Source organism: Rattus norvegicus, chromosome 14, assembly GCF_021556685.1.
Source record: "Rattus norvegicus strain SHRSP/BbbUtx chromosome 14, alternate assembly SHRSP_T2T, whole genome shotgun sequence".
NCBI classification, from domain to species: domain Eukaryota; kingdom Metazoa; phylum Chordata; class Mammalia; order Rodentia; family Muridae; genus Rattus; species Rattus norvegicus.
In genome coordinates this window covers 43,912,945-43,926,647 of record NC_141547.1, presented here as the reverse complement: position 1 = coordinate 43,926,647, position 13,703 = coordinate 43,912,945, and positions in this window count along the sequence as shown.

The window sequence follows — 13,703 nt, the reverse complement described above, 5'->3', positions numbered from 1 at the left end:
TGGAGCCACATGATGTTCATGGGCCATGCTATCACTGGAGGCCACATTGATGTGGGTGGCCTGTAATTGCCACCTGGGGCAATGGTGATGACCAGACTCATGATGCTACCATGAAGCCATGTCTGGGTCCATGGTCCTACTGTGGATATTCATGGCCCAGGTTGCTACAGAAAGCCAGGAAGATATCCCTGGTGTAGACTGCATTCTGAAACCATGTTTATATCCATGATCCCAGCTGCATTGAAGGGCCTTGTCTGGACCCCAGACCCTACTGCAAATGGAATCCCTGTTCAAGGTCTGTGCTCTGAAGGATAACACCATCCTGGATCTCTAATTTTATACATAACTTTTATCAATAGGACCCGAACCCAGGGCCTTATGCTTAAATGCAAAGTACTGGGCCACTAAAGTATCTTCCCAAACTCTTTAATTTGCCTCACAACACATATTTCAGCCAAATAAACATGTTGAGGAGACAAAAAAGTAAGAAGCCAAGGCCGTGGGGCTGGGGATTTAGCTCAGTGGTAGAGCGCTTACCTAGGAAGCGCAAGGCCCTGGGTTCGGTCCCCAGCTCCGAAAAAAAGAACCAAAAAAAAAAAAAAAAAAAAAAAAAAAAGAAAGAAGCCAAGGCCGTATGAGTAAAATCCAAGAAATACAGACTTAGGACCCCAAAGATAGGTCAGCAGATAAAAGCATGTACACCTGATGAACTGAGTTCCATGCCCAGAATCTCTATGAAAATCTAGATGCCATGAGGTAAACTCTAATCTGAATGTCAGTACACTAGGTCAGAGAGTTACAGGAGTAATTAGTAATTAGTACAGAACTACCCTGAAGCTTGTGGGCCTGCTAGGTAGGGATATCAGTGTGGTGGTTTGGATAAAAATGGCCCCCATTGGCTCATATATTTCAATGCTTAGTCACCACTATTTGAAAAGATTAGGAGGTGTGGCCATGTCAGAGGAGGTATTTGGGGGAGGGAGTGCTTTAAGATTTAGAGGCCCAAGCCAGCACCCAGCAGCGCTCGCTCTCTCTCTCTCTCTCTCTCTCTCTCTCTCTCTCTCTCTCTTTCTCTCTCTCTCTCTCCCTCTCTCCTACCCTCCCTCCCTCCCTCCCTCCCTCTCAAGCTGCCTGCAGATCCAGATGTAGAATTATCAGCTCTGTCTCCAGTAGAACTGGGGCCATCTTCCAGGTGGAAGGAGACACTGAACTTCCAAAGACTGACCTTTGATTTCCATATGCATACCATGGCATATGCAAGCCTACACACACACACACACACACACACACACACACACACACACACACACACTCACCACACACACACACACTCACTCACACACACACTCACTCACTCACACACACACACACTCACTCACTCACTCACACACACTCACTCACACTCACTCACACACTCACACACACACTCACACACACTCACTCACTCACACACACTCACTCACTCACACACACTCACTCACTCACACACACTCACCACACACACTCACTCACTCACACACACTCACCACACACTCACACACACTCACACTCACCACACACACACTCACTCACTCACACACACTCACTCACACTCACTCACTCACACACTCACACACACTCACACACACTCACTCACTCACACACACTCACTCACTCACACACACTCACACACACACACACACTCACACACACATGCACTAGGATTTCATACATTCAGTGAGGCCATACCAGCCAAAATGTTGAATGTTGGGTGTAAATCCAATGCCCTTCTGTCTTCTTCTCTGGTTTGTAAATTTAGACAAATGGCTTAACTTCCCCCAATCTCATGTGTAAACTGTTGGTGAGGCTGGTCCAGAGAAGAGGAAGCAGGTTCTACTTCAAATTCTGGGCTTAACACCCAATGGACCTCAACAAGGGGACATCCATGAAACTATTAAAGTTTCTTAGCAGATAGAACTAGAGAGAAAGTGCAAAATGGCTACGAGAGTGCTTATGGATGCAAAGGACAAAGAGATGGACTCGGGGACTCTGCAAACACCTTAGGACTCTTCAAACTGTCCTCTAACTAGAGGTTATGGTCACATGACTCCAGGAATGAGGAATTGAGGTGCGCAGACAAGCCATCAAGCAACTTCTCCTTTGCATGTGTGTACACACACACACACACACACACACACACACACGGGGGTAAATAATCCTGTATATCCGTCATTCACACCTGTGATATGAATTTCTACCAAACAGGACTTTATTCATCTTTGAGCACCTAGCGTAGTGGACAGCACAAAGGCTCCCGATAAACGTTGAAGTGATGAACAGATGGAAGAAGAAACGATCTTGTTCTGCCTGCAGAAGTCGGACTCCTCCCCACAGTTCTCTCTGGCCTGATCTCCCTTTGACACCTTCAAATTCTTCCTCAGCCCTGCAGGAAGAAGCCCAGAGCCTGGGCCATACTCCTTGGCTCATGAGTCAACAATGTTTGCCTGAATGCTGCTCTTCTCCAGATCTGGGTGAAACTGGGTTTCTGACAGTGACCATGAGAAAATGACACCCTAGACGGAAATATGGGGGGTCAGACCACACCCCTCTCTGCCCAGACCCCTCAGCAGAAGAAGGCGACTCACCTTTGTCTCTTTCCAGCCTAGAATTCTGCTCAGCAGAAAATCTTGCCAGCCCTCCCTCCCCGAGACTTCAAGTCTGGAAAATCCTTATAGAGAGCCACCATCACGGCTTGCGCAGATCACCGTATCATGTTTCTCAGCTTCCACCTTTGCCCCTAGGATTTATTTTTAAAGCAGCGGCCAGAATGTTTGTCTCACTTCTAAAGACATTCTAGAGGTTTCCCATCTCACCCACAAGAAAATTCAGACTTTGCAGTGACCCACAAGGCCCTCAGGTCTGCAGCAATGGGCTCCCATCAATTGTCTTTCCCATCCCTGTCCCTTCACTCCACCCACCTTGTCTAGATCGGCCTTCATAGGGAAGCAGTACACCCTCCCTGTGGAGCCCCATTTCCTGAGAGATACCACCCTCTACCTCCTGAGTGTCTCTTAGGTTTCTTTTTATTATGTATCAACTACTGATATATTACATCACTTGCTCGTTTTAATGTCTGCTTTCCTCCAATGCAGATTATACATTCTGAGAAAGTGAAAGTCCGTTCGTTTTGTACTGTACTCAGTACAGGATCTAAAACCGGACAAACATCCATCAAGAATTTATTTCTTTTGCCAAGCCAGAGAGTGTAGGAGTTTGGAGGGATAGGAAATATCGATCAAAAGTAATCAGGGAGCAGGCAGGGACATGGCTCATGAACAAAGTGTTTGCTATGCAAAGCATGAAAACTGGGGTTCAGCTCCTCAGAATCCAGGTCAATCAGATGGGTTCGGGGCCTGCCTATGATCTTAGCATTTGGAAGGGAAAAAAAGGAAGTTCAGAGCAAGCTTGCTAACTAGACTAGCTGTTTCAGTGAGCTCTGGGTTCAACTGTGAGAACCTCAATGAATAAGAACAACAATGGAGATGTCAATCTCGGGTGGGCAGACACACACACACACACACACACACACACACACACACACACACACACACACACACACACAAAGTGATTAAGAACTAGCCCCAACCTGTGAGAGCACAGCACAGAGTAGGTGCTTGAAAGCAACCAGTCACACCAAACAATTGACTTGATTGCCATCACCATCTCTGAACTTGCTGGGGCACCTTATTTTACATTTTAATATGGATTTATTTGCTAGAGCAAATTCAGATGTGAACATCCAAACCCACATACATTTCCTGCCCTCTTCTAGGTGGAAGGATTTCTTGTGGCCAGGCCTGGTCTTATATACAGCAAGTTTCCAGGATGTTGGACTGACATCACCCACCCCTTTCCCACCCACACACTTTCAGAAGCCCCCCTTCCCTGGAACATAAACTTATACAATTTACAATTCATTGACCTCTGAAAAACCGAGTCACGCCCTGAAAGAGAGCAGATCACAAAAGCTTTCCCAAGCGGGATTCTTTGTTGACACTGGTCTCTGGTTACACCCCAGGCATGAAAAGGGAGGAAATTCTTCAAAGGCAGTGCTCCCCTACTTTTGTCTGTCTCTAGCAGGACCCCTTGCGCCCCCACTCTATCCTCCCAGGAGGGAGGCACTGTCAGTTCAAAAGCAGAGCGCTGCAGAAGGAGGCACTTTCAGGTTATACCCTATATATAGCTAAAATACTTATAGGGCCTGTCTCGAGTTACTTGGCAAAGGTTTAAAGCCTTAAACAATTCCTGTCAAGTGTGCTGTGTTATGAGGCCCCCTTCCTGTCCAAAACCCTTCTTTGGCCCAGGCCCTGGGAGTCACCTTTCTCCTTCCGGCCACTCCTGGCTTGTCCTCTTTAAGTCTGCCTAACAGCCCCACCCCCACCCCCACGGCCCAGGTCTGCCCTGGGTTGCAAGGCTAAGTACACTGCTGACTTCTTGATAATGAGGCCTTTCTGCAGACTCTTTGCAGTATACTAGCCTGGGAGGCTCCTGCTTTCCTGGGTCAGAGTCAGAGAACAAATATAAAACATGAAGGAAACGCACCTCTCTGGCCACCAATAGAACGTTCTGCTCATCTAGCTGAAACTCTCTCCTCAATACAACTTTCTACACAGCTCTGTAAAGACAAGGGCACTAGAATTACAAACAGCTGTCAGACACGGTATAGGTGCTAAGAACTGGTCCTCTGGAAGAGCAGCCAGTGCTCATAACAGCCGAACCTTTTTCCCCCCTTTCTTTTTATCCTTTTAAGACAGTCTTGTTATATATGTTAGCATTCTGTCTAAGCTCCACCCCCACAGTTACCTGGCAACAGCCAGGTATGCCTGACACTATTAAAGAGACTGCTTGCCCCCTCCTCCCTCTCTTGCTATCTTGCTCTTCCCCCATTGTCCCTTCTCTCCCCATTCCCCTCCCCCCTCTCTCCATGTGCTCATGGCCGGCCTCTTCTCCTCTATTTCTCTACTTCTCTCTCTCTCTCTCTCTCTCTCTCTCTCTCTCTCTCTCTCTGTGTGTGTGTGTGTGTGTGTGTGTGTATGTGTAACTCCCCTCCCCATGCCCTGAATAAACTCTATTCTATACTATACCACCTTGTGACTGGTCCCTTGGGGGAAGGGATGCCTCAGCGTGGGCACGCAGAGGCACCCCCTTCCCTCATACCTCACCATACCTCCATAGAACATAATCCTCCTCTCTTTGTTTTATAAACACAACAACATAAACCATGCTAGCCTCAAACTTGCAACAGTCTTCCTTTCTCTGCCCCCAGACTTCTAGGATTACAGGTGTATGCCGACATGCCTTCATCAAATAACTCCACCTCAAATAACTGTCTTTCACGCAGTCACAGTTGCCTGCAGTATGTGTACTGTGCAGAGGGCAAAACCCCAGAAGCCAAGATTAAGAAGGACAACTACCAGAGGCCTGCATCATACATGACACAGACAGTCTTGGCCCTGAACCCCTGGATTTTTTAAGTTTTTATTACATTTTATTTTTTGTTCAGGCCATGTGTGTTTGGGGGCATGGTGGACATCTGATCAGAGAACAACGTGAGGTAGTGGTTCTCTCCTTCTACTGTGTGGGCCCCCAGGATCGAACTCCAATAGTGAAACTTCTGCCACAAGCACCTTTACACGCCGAGCCACTTTGCTGGCTCAAGCAGGCAATTTTATTGACTGCTGTACAGACTCCATCCAGGAATTGAAAGCCCGAGAAAAGCTGAAGAGGGAGAAAAATTATATTTTTTTATGCCACAGAGAACCACCATCCTCCATCGAATTAAATAATTCTCTGTTAAAGTGGGGGCCACACTGCACTAAAGTGACTACTAATGAAAGGGAGGGAAACTCTGCTCCTGGAATCGGCACTTGTGGGTTTTTCCAAAGTGAGGGAGAAAAATTCACCTCATATCCTTTTGTTTGTCATGGCACCAGAAAAGGAGGAAAAACAGAATTCTGTCCCTTTCGATCTCTGAAATGCAGATGACAGGACCCAAGCTTCCCATCTCTCAGAGAGTCTAGGGAGAAAGGTTGACTTGCTAGCTCTAGGGGACTAGCCACTGTCAAAGAGCTACAGCAGAAACTGCAGCATCCGGAGGCCTTCTCCTGCGGCTCAGTCGACCTCTGCAGGTATCCTTACCTGCAAGGCCTGGAGATAACACAGTGCTGCTCATCCTCGAGAAGTTCTGGGGTGGGCACATGCCAAGCACACACCGAATCTCAGCTGAAGGAAGCATGCTTTAAGACTGACGTCCAAACTTTACAGGGGGGTTCAGGTAGAAAAAGACTCTCACCTCTTTTCTTCAGGAGTTGATTAAAATGCCAAGCGTACAGAATAGCTTCCTACATTCTTCCTATCGAGAACCCCTTCTAGAGAGAGCTGGCTTTTCAGGAGTGACTTTTGTGCTGACTAGTCTAATGTCAGCACACACACAACTAGAGTTATCTGAAAGGAGGGAAACTTACTTGAGAAAATGTCTTCATAAGAGCTGGCTGTGTGGCATTTTCTTAACTAGTGATTTGATGGAAGAGGGCCCAGCCCATTGTGGGTGGTGCCATCCCTGGGCTGGTTATCCTGGGTTCTATAAGAAAGCAGGTTGGGCAAATCATGGGGAGCAAGCCAGTAAGCAGGATCTTCCATGGCCTCTGCATCAGCTCCTGCCTCTAGGTTCCTGCTCTGTTTGAGTTCCTGTCTTGACTTCCTTTGGTGCTGAACAGCAATATGAAAATATAAGCTGGATCAACCCTTCCCCCACACCCTAGCTGCTTTGTGGTTACAGCGTTTCGCTGCAGTAATAGAAACCCTAACTAAGACAACTTTCTTCTGCATATAATAATTTAGTTCTCCAAATATATCTGAGTCAGTCACATGGTCATCAAAATAAAAACAGGTTTATTTGGGTTAAGGAATATTTTCAGAAATTTGTATGTGAAAAGGACACATAACACATGGAGTGGCCAGAAATACTCTAATGCTAAAACAACACCATCTGAAACCACATCAGTTTTATCTATTTTAATCTCCAAGATTGACTTGTACTGGTGGGATAAATGAGGATGAGAAATGAATTAATAAACCTTTAAGCCTTTACAAGTCTTATAGACCTTCCTGGGATCTCTTACAGACATTTCTAATCCTCACAGCAGCACTGTGAATACAGTATTAATATTTCTACTTTATGGAGAAAGACCCAAACTCAGAGAGGCTATATAATGTTCCCAAGATCACACAGCTAATAGATGGCAGAGACAAGATCCAAACCCTTACTTCTTCGCCACATTCAGAGATACAAACTATATTATTATCACAGAGAATACAGTGTAACACTGGCTGTTGACTGAAACCTTGTCAAAGTGAGCTGCGGCCAGACCTGGAGGTGCATACTACCGCTAATCCCAACTACTCAGAAGGCAAGAAAGATCAATGGGAAGGCAGGAAGATCAATGGCTCAGGACTACCTGGGCTACAGGGAGTTCAAGGTTACCCTGGTTGTCCATAATTGTTTCAATGAGAAATGTCCCCGTAGTCTCAGACATTTGAACACTTGATTGAGAGATTTAGGAGACATAGCCCTGTTGGAGGAGGTATGTCATTAAAGGTAGGCTTTGAGAATTTAAAGACTTATGCTATTTCCTATTTTCTCTCTCAGCTTCATGCTTGCAGCTCAAGATGTGGAGCCTCAGCTTCCTGCCCCCGATGCCATGTCCATTGTTCAGGCACCATGGGCTCTAAAGCTCTGGAAGAGTGGTACAGCAAATAACCTCTCTCCCATACGTTGTTTTGATGCCGGTGTTTTACCTCAGCAATAGAAAGTAACTAATACAGAAGTTGGTAAAAGAATGGGTTATTGCTGTGAGGACCCAACCATGTGGTTTCTAGGAAGAAGGTAGAAGGCCTTGTGTGCTGGCTAATTTTGTCATCGTGACACAAGTTAAAGTCATTTGGGAAGAGGGAATCTCAACTGAGAAAAATACCCCACCAGATTAGCTTGTGGGCAAGCCCATGGTGCAACTTCTTGTTGGTGACTTATATGGGAGGGCTCAGGTAGGCAGTGCTACCTTGGGGTGGTGGTCTTGGGTGCTATAAGAAAGCAGGCTGAGCAAACCATGGGGAGCTAGCTAGTAAGCAGCAATCCTCCAAGGTTTCTGCATCAGCTCCTGCCTCCTGGTTCCTGCCCTGCTTGAACTCCTGTCCTGAGTTCCCTCAGTGATAGAGTATCTGGAAACATAAGTGAAATAAACCCTTTCCTCTCCAAATTGATAGAAATCCTAACTAAAACACTATGGAACTTTGAACTAGAAAGGCCAGTTGGACACTATAAACAGAGCCTAATCAGCCATCATAACAGGAGCTTGAACCAATAGTGCTGGGAGCTACACAGACTGTGCAGGGCCAGCTTAAGAGGTATCGTAGGAGAATGATAGCAGTCACAGGGAAAGAGACCATTCTTGTAAAGCGTTGGCAAAGAATACAGATTCCTTCTGTCCATGTCCAAAGAATGTCTGAGACTAATTTTAAAAGTAGTCTAACCTGCTTGGTGGAGACAATTTTAAGAAAGTCTTGAACCATGTCATGTGGTTATTAGTATCATTGTTATACAGGTCTATAGTGAGAATAGCAAATGGAGAAGAAAAAAATAAACACAATATGTACTATTCGAAAAGGAAGAGGACCCTGGTAAGCTTAATGTTACAGCCGAGGTTTGTTCTGGAAGAAAGGCTGCAGCTGTTAAGATTACTGTCGGGGGGTTGGGGATTTAGCTCAGTGGTAGAGCGCTTGCCTAGGAAGCGCAAGGCCCTGGGTTCGGTCCCCAGCTCTGGAAAAAAAGAACCAAAAAAAAAAAAAAAAAAAAAAAAGATTACTGTCATTAGGTAAAGACCAAATCTGCAGCGGAAATAAAGAAAGGGCTGCCCCTCAGAGCAAAACCCCATTTGCCTAACCAGCTCATTTGTGAAAGAAAAAGGCCTGAGAAATTATCTGTTTCTAAAAAAGAACAACAAACAAAAGTTGCTACAAATGTGACTCAAGGGGACCAGGGTCCATCCTAACCTAGCTGTCAAACTTGTGGGAAAGATGAGCGCACCAGTAAACAGGTGGTGAACTTTGTCCGTGGTTCTGACCACTCCTGAGGCCAGGTTCCTGCATGGGCAGACCCTGAGAGGTCATTGTGTGAAGTTGTACAAGTGAAGCCTGGTTGAAGTGAAGACCCTCAAGATCTTAGAGATTCCAGAGCTTTTCGATATCTGCCAAGGAGAGCTGTGGAACCAGTCTAATCAAAAGAAGCATGCTACAGCGGGCAACACCTGAAGTGCCTTCAGACAGAGTATCTAAGCCTGTTGATGCCAGACATGGAGCTACAGGAGTTCGCATTGCTGGCCTTCAGTCTTTCTTTGGTCCAATATTTCTTCACTATGTCCCCATTCCTTCTTTTTGGAATGCTAATGCATATTCTGTACTATTGTCTGTTTGAAGGCGTGTCATTTGTATTTGTTTGTTTGTTTGTTACCAGGGGGTTATAGATAAGTGACTGCCTTTGAGTCTCATAAGAGACTTTGAACCTTGGGTTTCCAGTGTTGCAACTGTAAAAGACTATGGGGAGTTTTAAAGTTGGACTAAATGTGTTTTGCCTTTTTCATTCATCCACAAGACTGTGAGGGCCAGGAAGTAAATGTGATACTTTGAATGAAAAATGCTCCCTGTAGCCTCAGGATTTAAATACTTGGTTCCTAACTGATGACTTGTTTGGGAGTTTAGGAGGTATGGCTTTCTTAGAGAAAGGGGGTCATCGCTCGAAATGTGCTGTCAGGGTTTAAAGACTCCTACTAGTTGAGTTCATTTTCTCGGCTTAGTCTTGAGGTTCATCCTCAGCTTCTCAATCCTCCCTTTACTCAGCCATCATGGCATCTAACCCTCTGGAACCGAAAGCTCTAGTCAGCTGTAAGCTCTAGTCAGTGGTCCTTCTAGAGTGGGAGTTCTCAACCTGGATGTCGTGACCCCTGCATATTAGACATCCTGCATATCAGATGTTTACATTACGATCCATAGCATTATCAAAATTACAGTTACAAAGTAGCAACAAAAATAACTTTATGGGGGTCACTACAACATGAAGAACTATATTAAAAGGTCACAGAATAAGGAAGGTTGAGAACCACTGCTCTGTAGGCTGCCTTGTTCATGGTGCTTTATTACAACAATAGAAAAGTAGTTTACTGGGCTGGAGAGATGGCTCAGCTGTTAAAAGCACCCGACTGCTCTTCCAGAGGTCCTGAGTTCAATTCCCAGCAACCACATGGTGGCTCACAACCATCTGTAATGAGATCTGATGCCCTCTTCTGGTGTGTCTGAAGACAGCACAGTGTACATATATATAATAAATGAATAAATAAATAAATAAATAAATAAATAAATAAATAAATATCTTCTTTAAAAAGAAAAGAAAGAAAAAAGAAAAGTAATTACCAAGACCTGTTTCCAATTAAAAGAGAGGGAAAAAGAAGGAGGAAGAAGCTCAGAGGTAGAGAGGGTGGGGCACCTGGCACTTGCAAGGCTGCAGACAAAGGCGCCAACAGCAACATGGTGGTTGGTAGTCAGATTTTAGTATTTATTTTACTTGGAAGTAGTTGCTGCTGGTCTGGTGACGGTGCTGCACTTCCTTAATTCCAGTACTTGCAGGCAGATCTCTGTGAGTTGGAGGCCAGCCTGGTCTCTGGTCTACAAAGTGAGTTCCAGGTCAGCCAGAACTACACAAAGAAACTGTCTCAAAAAAAAAAAGTAAGAAAAAAAAGAATTGTTGGAGCAATATTTATATATTTTTAATATGTCAAAAGTTAAACAGAATTTAACATTGACTTAGCAATAGTTTGTAATGATCTGTTCTTATTCTTAATTTATTATGTGTGTGTGCGTGTGTCTGTGTGTGGATTTGTATAAATAAGTACCCTCAGGGGTCAAAAGAGAGCATCAGATGCCCTGGACTTGAAGTTGTGAGCCATCCTACGTGGATGCTGGGAATAGAATTTGGGTCCTCTGTGAGAGCAAGTTCTTTTAACCACTGAGCTGCCTTTCTAACTCCATGAATTAGTCATACTTTTAAAGTATTGTCTATTCTTAACAAAAAAAAGTTTTCAATCTTTTAAAATTTCCTTCTGCATAGCAAAATTTGGGAATTAGAAGTGATAAAGAAATTCTGTCTCCAAAACTTCTCGTCGCCTCCTGATTTCCTTTACAGTTGGCCGTGGTTCCTATAACATGTTAAAAAGCATGAGAGATGTCTAAAATGAAAATTCAGTTTTGGAAACCATCTAATAGCATCAGAGGAAAGAAGGCCCGGGGGGAACACTTTCTAAAAAACAGTGTCACTGCTATATCAGAACTTCAGAAAAGCTATGACTCTGTGACAAAGGAAATGCACCTGACAGAAAGCGTTCTTCAGCTTCCTGGTAAACCTGCTGGCTCAGTGTGCCCTCAGCCAGGATCTGGAAAGAAGGAAAGAAAACCAACAGACACTTTTCCTTCTTGCTCATTTGTCTGGGAAGTTGCCCTCAGCTCTTCTCAGCAAGCTGAGAAAATTAGATTCATAAATGGCTAACCTACCAAACTCGCCCAGGGCTCTGGTGCAAGCATGGATTTACTACTCTTGAGTCCCTGAAGTCGATGCCTAAATTCTATTGTTTGCCTTTTGATCTTGGAAAATGTGCATTAGCCTGTGGTCGCATTGGGGTATATTTGTTGAAATGAATGTGTTCCTTCGTTACAGCATCCAGTGGTTCACAATGAGAATGCTTTAGAGAAACTTAATAGAATATTAAAACGAAGGAGGTGGGAGCTACAAGACTTCAAAAGGTTCCCAGAGTGCCCTTCTAATTGGCTGAAGCTATTAACTTCTATGGCCATTTATGCAGGAATTTCACCAAGCCCCAAGTAACAACTTTAGCACAACACCCCTGATAGAGTAAAACAGATACCCAGTCACATAGTGTGTGTCTGCAGCCCTGATAAAGTAGATACCCATTCAAATAGTGCATGTCTCCTTGCAGCTTTTCCTCAGGGATGAACATTTTCTATTTAAAAAAAAATATGGCTGAACACTTTACAAGGCTGTTAAACTGTAGCCATATATCTGGCTCCAATTCTCTCCCTGGGTGGGGCCCGGCTGGCACAGGGTGTACACTCAAAGTCTGTTTGACCTTAAATGCCCTGCTTTGAGGACAGGGAGAATGGCTGGGAAGGTAAATTTATCTTCACTTTGCGTTGTAGGACAAATGCATGATGGGAAGCCTCCTTCACACTGCAAAAGAGAAGCTACAGATCCCCCGGCCCAACCTGAGAGGAAGACCCTCCTTGGAGAAAGGACAGCAGTCCTTGCCTTCTCTGGCCCTCTCAGGGCTAGGTGGCCAGCTGCAGCCATGGAGAGGTGACACTGGCAGGACATTGGCACAGGACTTGAAATTTTGGCTTTGGGTGGGATCGGATGTAGGCGAACTCATTCTACACCATGAAGGGCAAATTCCAAATTCTGAAAATATACTGTGCTGGCTACAGCATTCTTTTAGCATTTCTGCATTTCTTATTTTGGTGATGTATTTAGTTATTTATAGCTACACTGAAACACACATACACACACACACACACACACACACACACACACACACACACGGAAGAGACATAGCTTTCTGGACCTGGGTGAGGCCCTGGCTACCAGGAAGTCATATGACCCATTAGAAGAAGGAAGGATGCTCACAAAATCCCATATGGTTTCTTTAGAAGAAAATCGGGCATCCAGAGGCCATCAACAGAGCTAGCATGAACAGGTGAGACATAGGCTGTCTCTCCCATGGCCATCCTGCCCATGACCATACATACATTCAATGTATTTCCCCCAAGATCATTAAAAACAAATATACACACTTTAAGGGGCCAACACACACACAGAGTAAATCTTGCGCGCGTCCTATGGTTTGTTTTCTTTGGTCAGCCCTTCAGTTGAGATTTATTTTTGAAGACCCAACCGATGCGGTTCCCGGCTAAACTTAACTGCTGACCGGTATTGCTTCCTTTGGACCTACTCCCTGTATTTTGAATGACACTGACTGTCTGTCTGTGGATGATCTGGTATATTGCCCCAGTCACTTTGGCCTTTCCTTTTCAGAAGTCTGACCATGCATTATTGTTGTTAATTGTTCCGTGCATGTCAAAACACCAAAAGGTAAGTTTCCGAAACCACAGGCCAGCATCTTAACATATATCATACTATCTCTTGAACAAATGAACTTTGGGCTTTATAACTCCCTCATCAAAACAGCAGCGGAGGCTGAACACTTTACCTCTATAGATATGTATGTATAAGTCCCCTGTTGCCTTTTGGTGTGTGTGTGTGTGTGTGTGTGTGTGTGTGTGTGTGTGTGTGTGTGTGTGTGTTCTTGTATGTGCAAGTGCAAGTCTATGCATGTGAATGTGTGGGCCTTGATGTAGTTGCTGTTCACCTTGATGCTTTGAGACAGCATTTCTCACTGAACGTGGAGCTCCCAGACTCAGCTAGGCTTTCTGGCTGGTGAGCCCCAGAGATCCACGTATCTCTTCTTCCTTAACACCAGGGTTACAGACATTGCCATTGTGCGGTGGTATGTTTGTGTTTTTTTGTTTTGCTTTGTTTTGTTTCTTTG